Source organism: Anas platyrhynchos, chromosome 4, assembly GCF_047663525.1.
Source record: "Anas platyrhynchos isolate ZD024472 breed Pekin duck chromosome 4, IASCAAS_PekinDuck_T2T, whole genome shotgun sequence".
NCBI classification, from domain to species: Eukaryota; Metazoa; Chordata; class Aves; order Anseriformes; family Anatidae; genus Anas; species Anas platyrhynchos.
The window spans coordinates 56813357-56827212 of record NC_092590.1 but is presented as its reverse complement, the minus strand read 5'-3'; the positions used below and the strand labels follow the sequence as shown (position 1 = coordinate 56827212).

The following is a 13856-nucleotide window of genomic DNA, read 5'->3' as shown; positions in this document are numbered from 1 at the left end:
CTTCAGGTGCAAGAGTATTCAGAAATCAGTGGATTTCCCCCCACTGATCTTGGCACAACACCAGCTGCACAAAGTCATGACTTTAGTTGCTAGAAAGCAAGCACACCTGCTTTATTACTCCAGCTAGCAAAAAAAAAAAAAAAGGCACTTTTAAACAAAAGAACTAGCTTCACCCCTAGCTAATTTACTGTAGAGTAAAAGTTAATATTTCAGAGCTAGCCAACTATGCACCCATCAGCACTGTGGTTGGTTACTCTAGATTTATTTACACATTTATATCAAGACTGATGTGGCCCTTTTTTTTTTTTTTAAATGACTAGCTGCTTGTGATGAGAGCTTATTTTCTTCATAGAAATACTGTATTTCACAGGCTACCCATTTGGCCCTATTAAAGCAGCCTCACAGAAATACAAAGATATGGAAGTAAAGCTATATTTCATGGCTTAGGCCCATAGCAAGTATTAAAGTTGAAACTGCTTATTCTACTCTTGAAGCTATTTTTGAAAATATTTATCCCAACATGCACATTACTCATCATTTATGAGGCATTACACTAAAATGAGATTTTATTCTCTATTAGGTGATGGCATCTTGTGACAAAATGTTCTCCAGCTACCAGAGAGTGGTTGTTATTCCATTTTGAATACCTGGCTTGGTAACTGACATTGGGAGCACTTGACATGAATATGTAGATATGTGAAAAAGCTGTGCTCAAAACAAGACAGACTACGATAAAAAGGTCAAGCTTGACAGGCTAGAAAAAGCCTTAAGGCTCCTCTTCAAATCAGGTTTGAGTTTTCTACAAAAGGTCACTGTCACTGTGAACTATTTCAATTTTCTTCATTAACAGGCCTCAGGAACACTTCAAAATATTATTGCTCTAAGCATTTGAGGAAATCCTTAGAAGAGATGAGAATTTATCATTGCATCACCAACACAACACAGCCTCCATAGCATGTCAGCTCCTGAGATCAGTCTTTTCTGTATCATACATCTTTGTGTGAAAAACTAAAAAAAAAAGTCTGAATGTTCCAAAAAATACCCTATAAATATGTTCAGTTTAATGAACGCTCCAAGTACGATGCAAGACTTACAATCAGCATTCCAAATACTCTGGTATTTTTTAGTTATGAAATAAGCCAACAACTCTTATACTCCCAGAATACACCAATCAATGGTCATTACAGCACTCACAAGAGAAATCAAGATCCTACTTCTATTTTTGACTGCTTTTCTTTTTTCCTAACAGGCTTCTTCAAACATCCTGCTAAGATGGCACCCTGCCTCTTCAAGTCTAGTATAACAACTGGCATCACAGGTGAGATCTATAGCTATCAAGTAAAGGTAGCAATGAGTCATTTCCAAAAAATAACAAGATACAAATTTGTGTAAAAAAGCCTTTGATACCGATGTGTCAGCTTAGGAAGAACTACACTGATTCAATATCAGATTAGTCAGAAGTCTGGATAATAGAAAAAGAAGTCAACTGGCAGCTCATAACAGCTTGACAAGATAGTACTTACTGATCACTCATTTCTTTGCTCTTAGATGCCTACTTCAAATACACTGACACCAAAGTCAGCCATCACACCAAGTATGACCAGCATGAAGACTTCACAGGTGTCCATTTCAGCCAGCCACCAGGAAGAGGTTTTTGTACCAAAGTCAACATCCAAGACCACGTGACTGGATTTCATAAGCTGAAAGCACTGCCATCATACCAGAAATTCCAAGACACTTCCTAAATAAACCAGATTTTCCTGAAGTGTTCTAACCATGGCACAGGTTTGGGCCATTTGAACCTCACTCAGGTGGTAAAATTGCAACACTGCTTTTGACAAATTGATCTTGGAGGTATCTCCCAAGTGCAGGGGACAAAAAGCAGCAACATACCCACATTACCACAAGCAGTCAAATCTTTTAGGAACTGGGAAGCAGGGCTAAGACCAGTCCTTTGCAAACACCACCTTTCAACAATAACACCAGAAGCTACAGCATGGTCAATCAATATGTATCCCCCAGGGTACATATGTATCAACAATGTATCCCCCCACCCCCAGGGCTTAGCAAGTTCTACTTACAGAGTTGATAGTACTCCATAAGGATCCTACAGGAGGTCAGGAAAGGTACAAGTATGGGAGTCACTTAAGTGACAGGAAAGTCAGAAGGAAATACTGAGCATGGTAGACCACAGTTCCTACATACTTCATTAACTATCTACACTGTCCTTAGCCTGAGGGTCCTGCTTAGATGACACATCTGTAACTTTGCCTTGGAAATTAGTGTAAGTGGAAGATACTTACATTTCAGGCTTTAAATTGCAGCATCCCTTACATACAGACATTACAGGCAAGATACACAGATATAGTATGTCAGAGTCTGAAGAGCTTCTTTAAAATAAAAAGTGAAAAATCTCATTAAAAATTAAGTTATTTTAGTAAGAAAAATAACGTTCATGCTTTCAAACAGGTGGTCTCAAATTCTACAGGCCTACCCGATTCAGTCAAGTCTAGCTGCAGACACATCAGAAGAACCTGGTGCTTCAGCCTGACTACCTTGAGTAGTCACACTTTACGTTGTGGAGGGAAGAAGCACACTTAGATCACTAATTAACAGTCAGTGAGCCCATTAGAAGGGAAGAAGAAATGAAAATACTGTTTGGACTTTTGAGATTACTATGCCTGTTTGTCTGAAGACAATAACCTGAGTGAAGACCTTAACTCTAAACAGTTCACGTGGTGGATGCAGCAGAATAGCCACTTCTCCAGACAGGTCCAGCTCAAAGTCCGTTTCCTCCACTGAAGCATGGAATGAGTATATCAAATATTTATAAAGAAGATATGAAAAATCTGTTTCAGTACGAAGCTAATTTCTCTTTCATGTTATAAGTAACTGCAGAGTTCATTTTAGATCTCAGGAGCCTCTCATTAAAGTTGGAGTCTTCAAACTACTTCTATTTCAATTATTCCATATTGCATTAAAAGCACTCTAAAATCATCGATTCCCTTGAAATAACAGAAAGAGGTGGAAAGATACAGTAGGCATGCATGAAAAGACTAAGCCCTTCCCTAGAAGCCAATTAAACAAAAATTGAGTCTAATGATTTTACCCCCTTCTATAAACCTATTTAGGAAGGGATCTAAAGCAGTTCACATTCCTACCCAGTTCAGCATCCTGGAAGTGTGATAAAGCTACTGGAATAGCTGCAGAGTGATACAAGATAGAGCTTCCACTTCACCTACCTTAACAAATAAATATCCGTTATGTATTTGCTCACCCTGACAAAAGTAAAAGTCTATGGCAGGTGTCTCCACATAAGCCTAACATTCTGTGCTTTGTTCTAAGGTTTAAAAATCATACAAGTAAGATTTTTATTGAAAAAAGAAAGACATATATACTAAGCATATATACTACAAACATATACCACTTTTTTTCCTGTATTAATTACCTTCAAAAAGTATACAGCTCCTATGAAAATTAAGGGATGAAGTTCTTTATCACTAATATGCATCTCAACTAGATAATAAAACATTAAAGTCCATGATCACCGTACTCCCTGATGTATTGAATATAGTTCATCGCTTAATCTAGAAAGAATATTCATACTATATATACTGCAATAAGCTTGTAAAAGTAGCATTTGGATGCTTTGCAGCTTCACAGAAGTTGCACAAAGGTTGAGATAAATATTTGTATTATCAGTAGAATTGCAGAGTACAATTTAATACAAGATGGCTTTAATCACTCTGTCTGTAAGAGTTAAACTATATGTCTAAACAGTAATGTCTCCACCTCTCACTAAGGAATAATTTTTTCTGTCTTCCAATCAAGTTCATTTGGGGACAGCACCTCTTTGCATCATTACCTGGCTAATTTTAACACACTTGTTGCACAACAGTTCCCCACGCCATCCTGTTACATCAACAACATATGGTAGACACAGGAAAGCTATTACAGCAAGAAAACCAATTATTCCTCAGTTCAGATACCTGTGGACCACACATAGCTATTTCACAGATATAGAAGAGATGTTGGAAAAGGATGGACATTCACAGACAACATATGCAACCAAGGGTTTGTTTGCTGGAGCTGGAAGTTCTGCTTGCAACAAAGTACCTTCTCCAAAAACATGGGGCAGTCCTCAGCAAGTTGCTGCAACTTCATTCTATATAACTTAAAACATTATCTCTATTCTTTCTTCCGTGATCCAACCTCTAGATTCATTAAGTCAGACATATGGCAGGCACACAGAGCAAACAGGACAAGCAAAGCACTTACACTAGAGGAGGGTTTACCATGTCTGCTTAGGATTCAAAATACCCTGAGTTGGAAGGGACCCATAAGGATCATTGGGTCCAACTCCTAGCATGACACAGGTCCACCCAAAAATCCAGACCATATGCCTAAGAGCACAGTCCAAACACTTAAACTCCAACAGGCTTGGTGCCATGACTACATCCCTGGAGAGCCTGTTCCAGTGTGTGACAACCCTCTCATTGAAGGACCTCTTCCTGATGCCTAGCCTAAACCTCCCCTGCCTCAGCTTGACACCATTCCCTTGGGTTCTATCACTGGTCATTAAGGAGAACAGATTGGCACCTGCCCCTCTGCTCCCCCTCGTGAAGAAGCTGTAGACTGATGAGGTGTCCTCTCAGCCTCCTCTTTTCCAGGCTGAACATGCCAGGTGACCTCAGCCACTCCTCTCTAGGCTCCTCTCTTCCCCTCTAGGCCCTTCACCATCTTAATAGCCTTAGACAGAGGAAATCTGGACTTCAGCATAAAGTAAAATGTGCTGAATTAGAAGAGCTACCAGAGAGAAGTACACAAGGATTTCATTTCAAAGTTGTGTGAGGATAACTGGCTAGCCAGCATAACTCAGTATTCATTAAACTTGGTTTATAACCAAGCAAGTCCTCCTCTCCTTCACTGTCTCCTCCTGCTGGAGGAGGAGTTTTCTCTTCCACAGCACACAGAGAAGTTGCAATCATACCACAGAGTCAAATTCACTTAAACAAAAACTCTTCTTGCTAGTAAAATTAGGGAATTCCAAGGTCATCTCACCATGGTTCCAACAAACCAGAGCACCGGCACAAGAAGAGGATGTTGTTCAATACCCCACAGCTTACTGAGATTCCCAGCCATTAATGGACAATAGTAGACATGTTAGCAAAAAACAACACCAGAGGCTCCTCACATATAATTAAGGTATTATAGCTCTAGTTGTTGTTTAAATAAAAAAGCAGAAAAAAAAAAAAAAAAAAAGCTGATTTTTTGGACTGAATTGCCAACTTGCATAGACTTACCTGTTTAAACTGGGACAATACTGCTAGTAGTGCCACATAAAGACATCAGATACACAGTTATATAACCCTTTTTATTAAAGGGTAACTATTTTACAAAGCCCATAAACCAGATATGCCATTTTTAGAACAGCCTTGCAATTTATTCCTGTAAAAGGCCATTATTATCATTAAATGATTTTACCTCAAACTGGAAATAATGAAAACTTTGTCCAGGAACACCTTTATAGGCCTCCACTCTGGCCTGCTTCCCCTACTTCCACAGAAAGCTCCTTGTTAGAGCCCAGCAGCTGACACCTACCTAATCACAAATGAGCTACAGCTTCTTTTCTCACATAGCTCCATACTTAATTACATAGCTTCCTGACTTCTCTTAATGGAGTCAGGTACTACCTCTTAATTTATCTGAAGATGAGAGTCACACGTTATTTTACCATTGACATACTGCTGGCTCATTCCCCACGTTCCTCTAAGCCTCTGATGTAGCATGGACATCCATGAAGTACCTCTCCCTCCTTCAGAAGCAGATATCAGAATATTCCTATACATACAACAGCAACATAAACATCCCTATAGCTTCAGGATCCCCTATCCTTTTAATTATGCTTTTCTAAGCCTCTCTCCTAGAACCTTTCTCGGTAAGAAAGACACATCCCCTACCTAGCAACTCCTGTCTGCTTCTTTACCTTGCCCATGTTATTGAGAGATCAGTGAGCTCCCACTCATCCTTTTCTTCTTCAAGGGACATCTAACAAGCACACAGAAATTTCTATCCCTTCAAAAAAACAAAGCCTGCAAAACTTACCTTTGTAACTGCAGGAGAGCCAAAAAACATGAGGCAACCCTCAGGAAACCATACAAGTGGCACCAGGCCTTTCTTCTTGTTTCTAGGTGCCACCTCACACACCCACCTCGTCAGGGCTAGATGGGGAACACCTGCCCCATGGGGCAGCTGGAAGGGCTGCCTCTATTTTTCTATTCAGGCAGTAAGTCCACAGCAGTTTCATTTTTGTGAGTGTCTAAGAAAGATCTGGAATGTCAGTAATAATCATTTTAATAGAAATCCTGCCTTGTTTCCATAGGTATTTCACTTACAATGGAGGAAGCTGATGGTGATCTTTTTTAAAAAATGCTTGTATTGAATATATATATATATATGTATATATATGTATATATACACATATATATACATATATATATATGTATATATATTCTGGACCAAAGAGTTAATCTATGGTGTTTCCATGTGCCAGGAAGGGCTGAATAGTCTTCTTTTACTGATTTAAACCTTTCATAGATCCTGAAAACTTTGAAGATTTGTAAATAGTTTATGAAACTTGAGATACCAGAAGGGTATAAGACTTACCAGAATACTCCTTCAGATACTCCAGAATATTCCTTCAGATACCAGAAGGAATAAGACTTAGCTATGAAAACATGATGTGCTAGCATCAGGGCAAGTTAATCCAAATCAAGTCTAACCATCTAAACAGATGGCCTGAGCCACTTCTAACTGTAATTGGACCTCAGTGTTGTAGTTTCAGCTGAACTATGGCTTTGTGGTCTCTTCCTTCAGCCAAAGCAAGGCACTTACAGGGGTCATTTCATTTTGTGTACCCCTCAAAAGATAATTAAAACAAAATAATAAATAAATAAATAAATAAAAGCATTTTGTAGTTGTGAATGTGTTTTAGCAATCCTTGACTTAAAAATGCACAATCTTTATACACCATGGTCCAACTGGCAGCCCTGGCTTGCTTCCTTGTGCCCAGGGAGGAGGAAAGCATCTTGTCCAGTGAACTGAGCCTGAGCTGTGCCTCCTCCTGGTTCTCCACCAGCAGCAGTTGGCCACAGGGTGCAGCGTAGCAGCTGCTGTGGTCAGGAAGCCTCCTGCCCCTAGGCACCAGCCCAGCTTCCTCCACAAGCCGGCAAGGCAAACCAGCTCATTGCATTAGTTCTCCCACTCCCAGCAGTGAGAACCAAACACAGCCCACAAGGCATCCTAAAACCCAATCTGTCCCTCGCAGCTGACAAAATTGGACCACCCTACAGATAGGAAAGGAACACATTCAATGTGGAAGTGCCGGATCTCTTTCCGTTAGATAACATACGTTTGGGGTTGTTGGGAAATGTTGCTTCTTCACTTCCTTGCGAGAAGCCTAGCTACCATATGTGCATTGACGTTATCTTATTGCCAGAAGCTAAAAAAGTGTGGGTGCCAGTGTGCAAATACCAAATAATAAAGGAATCCCCCAGAGACGTCTGATTCAATTTCCTCCGTAATGCAAGACAAACATGAAAATTCATTGTCTTGATTAGCTTTAGTGCAGGGAAACATCTTTCACAGCTGATAGTAAATCTTCCGAACAGTCTCATTTAGCTTTTAACCTTCCTCTCTTTTTCATCCATGTGCAGATTATTCCAGCCCAGACATTCATTTATTTGAATAGCCTAAGACGTGTATGTTGGCTCCAGTCAGAATAAGAAGCCTCTGAAGTACACAAATAAGACCAAGAACATTGTGAACATACTTCAGAGTATCTTAGTACAAATGCATACTGCAGATACATCTTCAAAATAAAATGTCCCCATCACAAATAAAATACATTTTCTTTTCTTAACACTGCAAGTGTTCAAACCAAGGAGTGATGAAATATTTTAAAAAATTAAAAACGCATGCTGTGTTTTAAATCACCTTTTTAAGGACCTTCATGTCACCATGATAACATAAAAACTAGTATGTGCTGTAAGCAGTGCCACTGGCGGTCACAGAAACAGGGGATGAGTGTTGTGCTCGAACGAGACACTTGCAGCACATACATACAGCTGCATTATTCCTGTAGTCATTGCATCTTGTCTGTCAGTGCCAACTTCTCTGCCCTTCTATTGTTTCCTCTGTGATTTTTTTCCTACAGTTACCAGAGGAATTCTTCAGATGTCGAGGACTGTTATTACCAACAAAGAAATCATTATTAATATGTTTTTCCAGATTTCTGTTAATGCAAATGATCGTGGAAATTACTGATCTGACTTCAAAAGGCATATGGGAGATTAAAAGACAAACACAGTGTCGTTATCTCACTCTGGTTCCTATCAGTATTCCTCCTCATAGGCTGGGAAATTTAAAATCAAATTGTGACATTCTTCACAAATGTGAAGGCAAAAGATAAGGAATCAAAATCTCACAAGATATAGTTCTGCCTCAGATACTCTTTGGCCTTAATCATGTTTTAGAAACATCTGTTAGCTATAAAGTTTAAAGACTCTTCATGAAATAACTAAACATTGTCATCTCCGTGATTCAAAACACCCCCAAAAAATCAGATGTGTTTTTTTTCCACCATCTCTTCCTGATAAAAGTAAGAGGCAACAAAGACCAGCAGGAATATTTTGTTTCTGTATACTTCGTTGACACACATTTCCCACAAGATCTTAGAACTGTGAAAATTAATGCCTGCCTACAATTGCATTTTGAAGACAAAGATTCATGTCGTCTTACTTTAATTCTTCAAATTCAGATCTAATTTTCCTCTGACAGTCTGTGGGGAGACATGGGTTAAACCAGCTATTCGATTCACCTACCCTAAACTCTCTCAGGTTGGGACATACAGTCTGTGGAGATATTTTCTTTCATCATAAACAACAGCCCAAATAATTAATTTAAGTTAGATATCTCACTCTGAGAAAACTAAGCCTACAAAAAAACCTACCTAAACTCTTCATCTTAGATTTTCCATAAAACTTCCCAGAGGGAAGAAATAATTAGCAAACAAACATTTTCACCAGTACATTGTACATGTGTCATCACAGAGGTACATATTTGGACAGTTTTGTTAGCCAGCTGGCATTCAGACACCATGCTGACACATCCATTACAACTGCACAGTGACCACCACTCCTCCAGATAAAAAAAAAAAAAAAAAAAAAAGGAAATCATTGCATGATGTGTTTTTGAATAGCTTTAATTGCATTAAAAATAATGAACATTTAACAACAAAAGAACAAGTAAATCAGTTTTTAATGTTTTGTATGTGTGTTTTTATGAACGCATCCAGTACCTACCATTGTCCAGAACTTCCAACCAGAGGCAGAGGAACATTCCCATTCTCCTTAGGGAGAACAGAAAAAAACTTCTGATCCAGGTTTCAGCAGGGACTGGGATTGTTAGCAAAGGGCTCAAAGTGAAGTAGGACTCAATCTTCAAAACAAGTCCGCTTTTGGGCGATTCTTTCAACTCATAACAAAGGTCACAACTTAATTTCTTATATATTTTGTCTTCTTCCAGCTATTTTATTATCAAATCAATAATACAGAATACCAATGGTATTGGCACAGCCTGAAAATCCATCTGTAGACATCCACCAACCATTGTACAAGCGTATCAATGCCTCAATGCGTACCAGTGCCACATATCTGGTCAACTTACATCACAGGACAAGTGTAGAGGGAATCAAGTGAAGGCTGCCACCTCTTGGTGAATTAAATAGCACAGAAATTGGTTTATCTGCTGGAAAATGATACACTGTATGTATTGAATTGACACTTATTCATCTGAAAGTATGCAATCAGTAACAGATCCTTTATGTCATATCACTGTAGGTTTTATTGTCATTAAAAAATATGTAAAATTATCTAGAAACTTCAGTGAAAGCCAAGATTACAAAATTCCCAAAAGATACGAGCTTCATGAATTTCCATCCTGAAGCATATCTAGAACTGTCAAACGGTAGTACTTGTGGTGATGTCTTGTGTTCTAAACAGATGATACACAGTGAACATCATTAAACAGTCCACATAAATTTTGTATACATAGCATATCAAATGCATAAGTCTGAAATACTCCCTTTATCTGATCTAATGTCTAATGTGAAGTCATTGGTAAACTCCCCTTCAATTTGCTCTCTGTAAAAATAACCTTTAACAGGTGACAATAAATGACTTTATATAGCATGCTTAGCACATACTTAAGCATGCTAGCATTTTTTTCTTTCCTTAATTGAAGTATAAGATTGATTTGTAAAAAGTTGACAATTCCTGTTTACTTTGGTTTATTTTCATCTATTTCAACACCCTGAGTTGACTGCTCCGGCCTTTTATTTTCCTTGGCAAAAGTTCTGGAGCTTTCCTAAAAGTTCTGTAACATTCATAAAATCCCCAAGTCAGCAACAGCACTGCAAGAGTTGCTGCTGCTGTTACTATAACGTCCTTTATATTGAGTTAAATCTAATGATGACTCTGCAACATCTCAATAAATATCAGCATGTATTTGAAGTAACATTTGTCTTGTATTTTACTTATATTACCTTAATCCAGTTTGTCATCACACTTTGCCATGGACAGCAATCCAACAGCAACATAATCCATGTACTTTTTCCTCAGGTAAAATCAAGTAAATACAAAGTCAGTGCATCCAAATGCTATTTAACTTCATTTCTGTAATATTTCTGCTTGACGAAGAAATGATACATTTATTCATCTGACCAATACTAAGATCAAATTAAAATGCAGCTTCTATTTTATTGTAAAGCAAGCACTATGCATTTATTAGCATATAAATATAATTACCACAAAGATACTGCTTCTGCTGACACTCTGTATTTTATCTTAAGGAGACGGAGACATAAATTCCACCTGGTGACTGGATAAATCCCATTCCAAGAATCCTGAAAGAGGACAGTTTCCCCATCTGCACTTCTTCCCCTGATTTTGGGATATTGGAACAGGGGGAAGGAAGAAGGTTTAGTCTAGTTTGGGGAGGAGAAAGAGATGCTGTACTTCAATAGCCACTGAAATTAATGAGAACCTCTCAAAAGAAGGTCAGCTGAGTCCTACATGTTGGCTAAAGTGGAAACTCAGTTCCTGCTTTATCTTTAATGCCCTTTCAGGTAATCCTAAAGGCCCAGCCCTTGCAGAGGTCAGTGCAGTTGGGGATTTGGGTCGAGACAGAAATGGTGGCTAAATGCTCAAGTAAATGCTAGAACAGCACTGTGCTCACTGTTCTGCTGGGATTAGCTCCGCTAGAAGTCTCTGAAACAAAATTTAAAAAATTATCCATTATCTCTGATAAATCCATCTGTGGAAATGAAAAATTTATGTTGGGCCTCTGCAGTGTTGACAGGTCTTTTAATAGGCCTACACAATGTATTAAAGAAAATTTTATCAAAATAATTGCTTTGAAAAAGGAACACTTTGACATCACTCGTCTCTAAATTCAGAGCTCACGATGTCACATTAAGCAGTATATCCCACTTCAGTTCAGAATAAGCACCACCAGATATTTATGGAATAAAGAAAAATGTTTTAGTATAAAAGAAGTATTTACGTCTTTAATGGGATGGATTACCAGCTCTATCTCAGAAGAGGTGTTCAGGCAGATACAAAAAATTGTTGCTAAACTGACATTGAAGAATTATTCCTACTAAAGGCATGTCCTGCAGAATAGAATTAATCTGCTCATAGTGCAAATATTTTTGCTTTTAACTACAGGCCTCATTTAAGCAGTACGGTAAGTTCTCAAGCTAATTTTTCATAGAAGGTCTGCACAGCATGATTTAGCTCAACAATATCCAACTCGCCAACATTTTTTTCTTCTGAAGAGCTTTCTGACTTCTAAAGAAAGTTTGCACTCAAAAATACATTTAGTGTACAGAAAAGAAACTTGGGTGTCAACATGGAGGCTTTGGTTTCATAACAGCAAAGATAGTCCTAGGAGAATGAAACATTCTTGTAGCTTCTTAAATTCTGTTTTCTGTACTACAGAGTGTGAATTACTTCCACAGACATAGACTATATAGAGTATACCCCTTACATGTCATTTTCATATTATTTATAGATTTATACCTATATGTATAGGTCTGGCCTAGTACATACAGAGCTTACCTCAATGTAAGTTCAAGAAACACACTTTCATTTGTATTGTATGCTCTTCCTCACAACTAGCTTCTCACAACTAATTGTATCACAACTCCAAAATCATATGTACTTACCAAAGTTAATAGTGTTACCACACACTGGACTTGGGGTCATCTGAGCACACAGTAAAAAATATGATGCACTATGAAAACTTTGTTGAGATCAAAACAGCTTGTTCTTCATCCAGCATTTGGCCTCCAGCATATTTGTGACTTGCCCTAAAGGTACATAATAAATCTTTTCCATCCTGTTTCATAACTTCTTGACAAGGCTAACATACTTCCTGTTAAAGGCCTACATATTTTTTGCCACACAGGCAGGCTATAACTACTCAGTAGGTATCTGTTTTAAACAGATTGATATATTAGGGGCAATTATAAAGAGTAACAACCAGGGCATGCATGTAGTTTTAGTTCAATCACCTTCTTCAAAAACTTGCTCTAACACATGGACCCATTCCATCTGGAATCAGCTGATTTGAGTTTGGGAGGAACAGATTGCTTCTGAGAGGTCAACAGGTTCCTGGATGGAAATGAGGGTGTTCAGGGATTTGGCAGGAGGAACTACTTCTATCTTCAGAGCAAAATGAGTTTTCAGTGTAGAGATATAAGAAGTAAATGTATCATTCATATCTGAACAGGTGTTTAAAATCTTATCCTCCAAGCAATATAGTAAAGTAGCTATGCTATTATGTCAGGCTGTGCTCCCACAGCAGAATCACATCCACAAGAGGCAATTCTGAAACATCACTATCTCTATTTTAAAATAATCTAGCGTGGAATCAGAGCAGGAGCTAGGGATGTTGTCACCAACAATTTGTGGTGTCTAGGTGGGTGAGGCAAAGATAATCCATATGGCAGTGATAACACAATATGGAACTTAAGCTTAATTCCCTAGAAAACCTACAGCTATCTACTATAAAAGTATTAAAAAATCTGATTTTAGGTGCCTCAAGGAAATATATGTTTGAATTACTGTCTACATCATTTATAATTAATTCAACAAAGAATTATCCTTGTTCATAAGCTGCGTTCTGAATACTGGAACATTCTGAATAATTTTTGTTGGACATTTCAAGGTCACTTTTCTCATAAAACTTGCATTCAATTCCAACAAGACAAAGCCACGTAAATCAGTCCAAAGTCATAGTGCAGTGGTTTTCTATATATATGTAAAATATGTAACTTGAATAGATAATAAAAGGGCCTTCACAAATATTCAGGATAATTACATGACATATTACCAATTCACTGGCCATTTTAGCCACTGCTCAGTAATTTTTAATATTAGCTTCTCTTGTACTTCAGCTAGCTATAAGCTGCCTGAACTAACAATAGCAGAGAGGATATTAATTTAGCACTGAAGATGCATGCTGTAGTTTGACCCAAATATATCCTATTGTTGTAGGAATGCTTGGTGAAATATTATGGCTCCTGTTACTCAGCAATTAAACTCACTGGATACGTTCGGATGAATACTTGTCAGAAAATGTGGAACAAACTGTTTTAGTAAAAATACCTATGGATTGATGAGCTTTTGCCAAACGCTAAACAAGTGCTCTAAGGCATGCAACTCAGTGCAACCAAGAGTCCTCAATGACCCAGATGTGCCCATCACTGGGACCTTCCCAAAGTCAGGAGCTTT

The 13856-nt window shown here is 38.1% G+C and overlaps 1 long non-coding RNA gene across 2 annotated transcripts in view; it reads right to left on the bottom strand.

The window, feature by feature from the left end:
- Positions 1-6231, bottom strand: part of LOC106020418 (uncharacterized) — a 75266-nt gene extending 69035 nt beyond the window's left edge. For both annotated transcript variants that reach the window (XR_003497208.3, XR_003497209.3), the window contains exon 1: positions 6106-6231. This is a non-coding gene — a long non-coding RNA (uncharacterized lncRNA). The remainder of the gene's footprint in view (positions 1-6105) is intronic.
- Positions 6232-13856: the final 7625 nt, after the last annotated feature.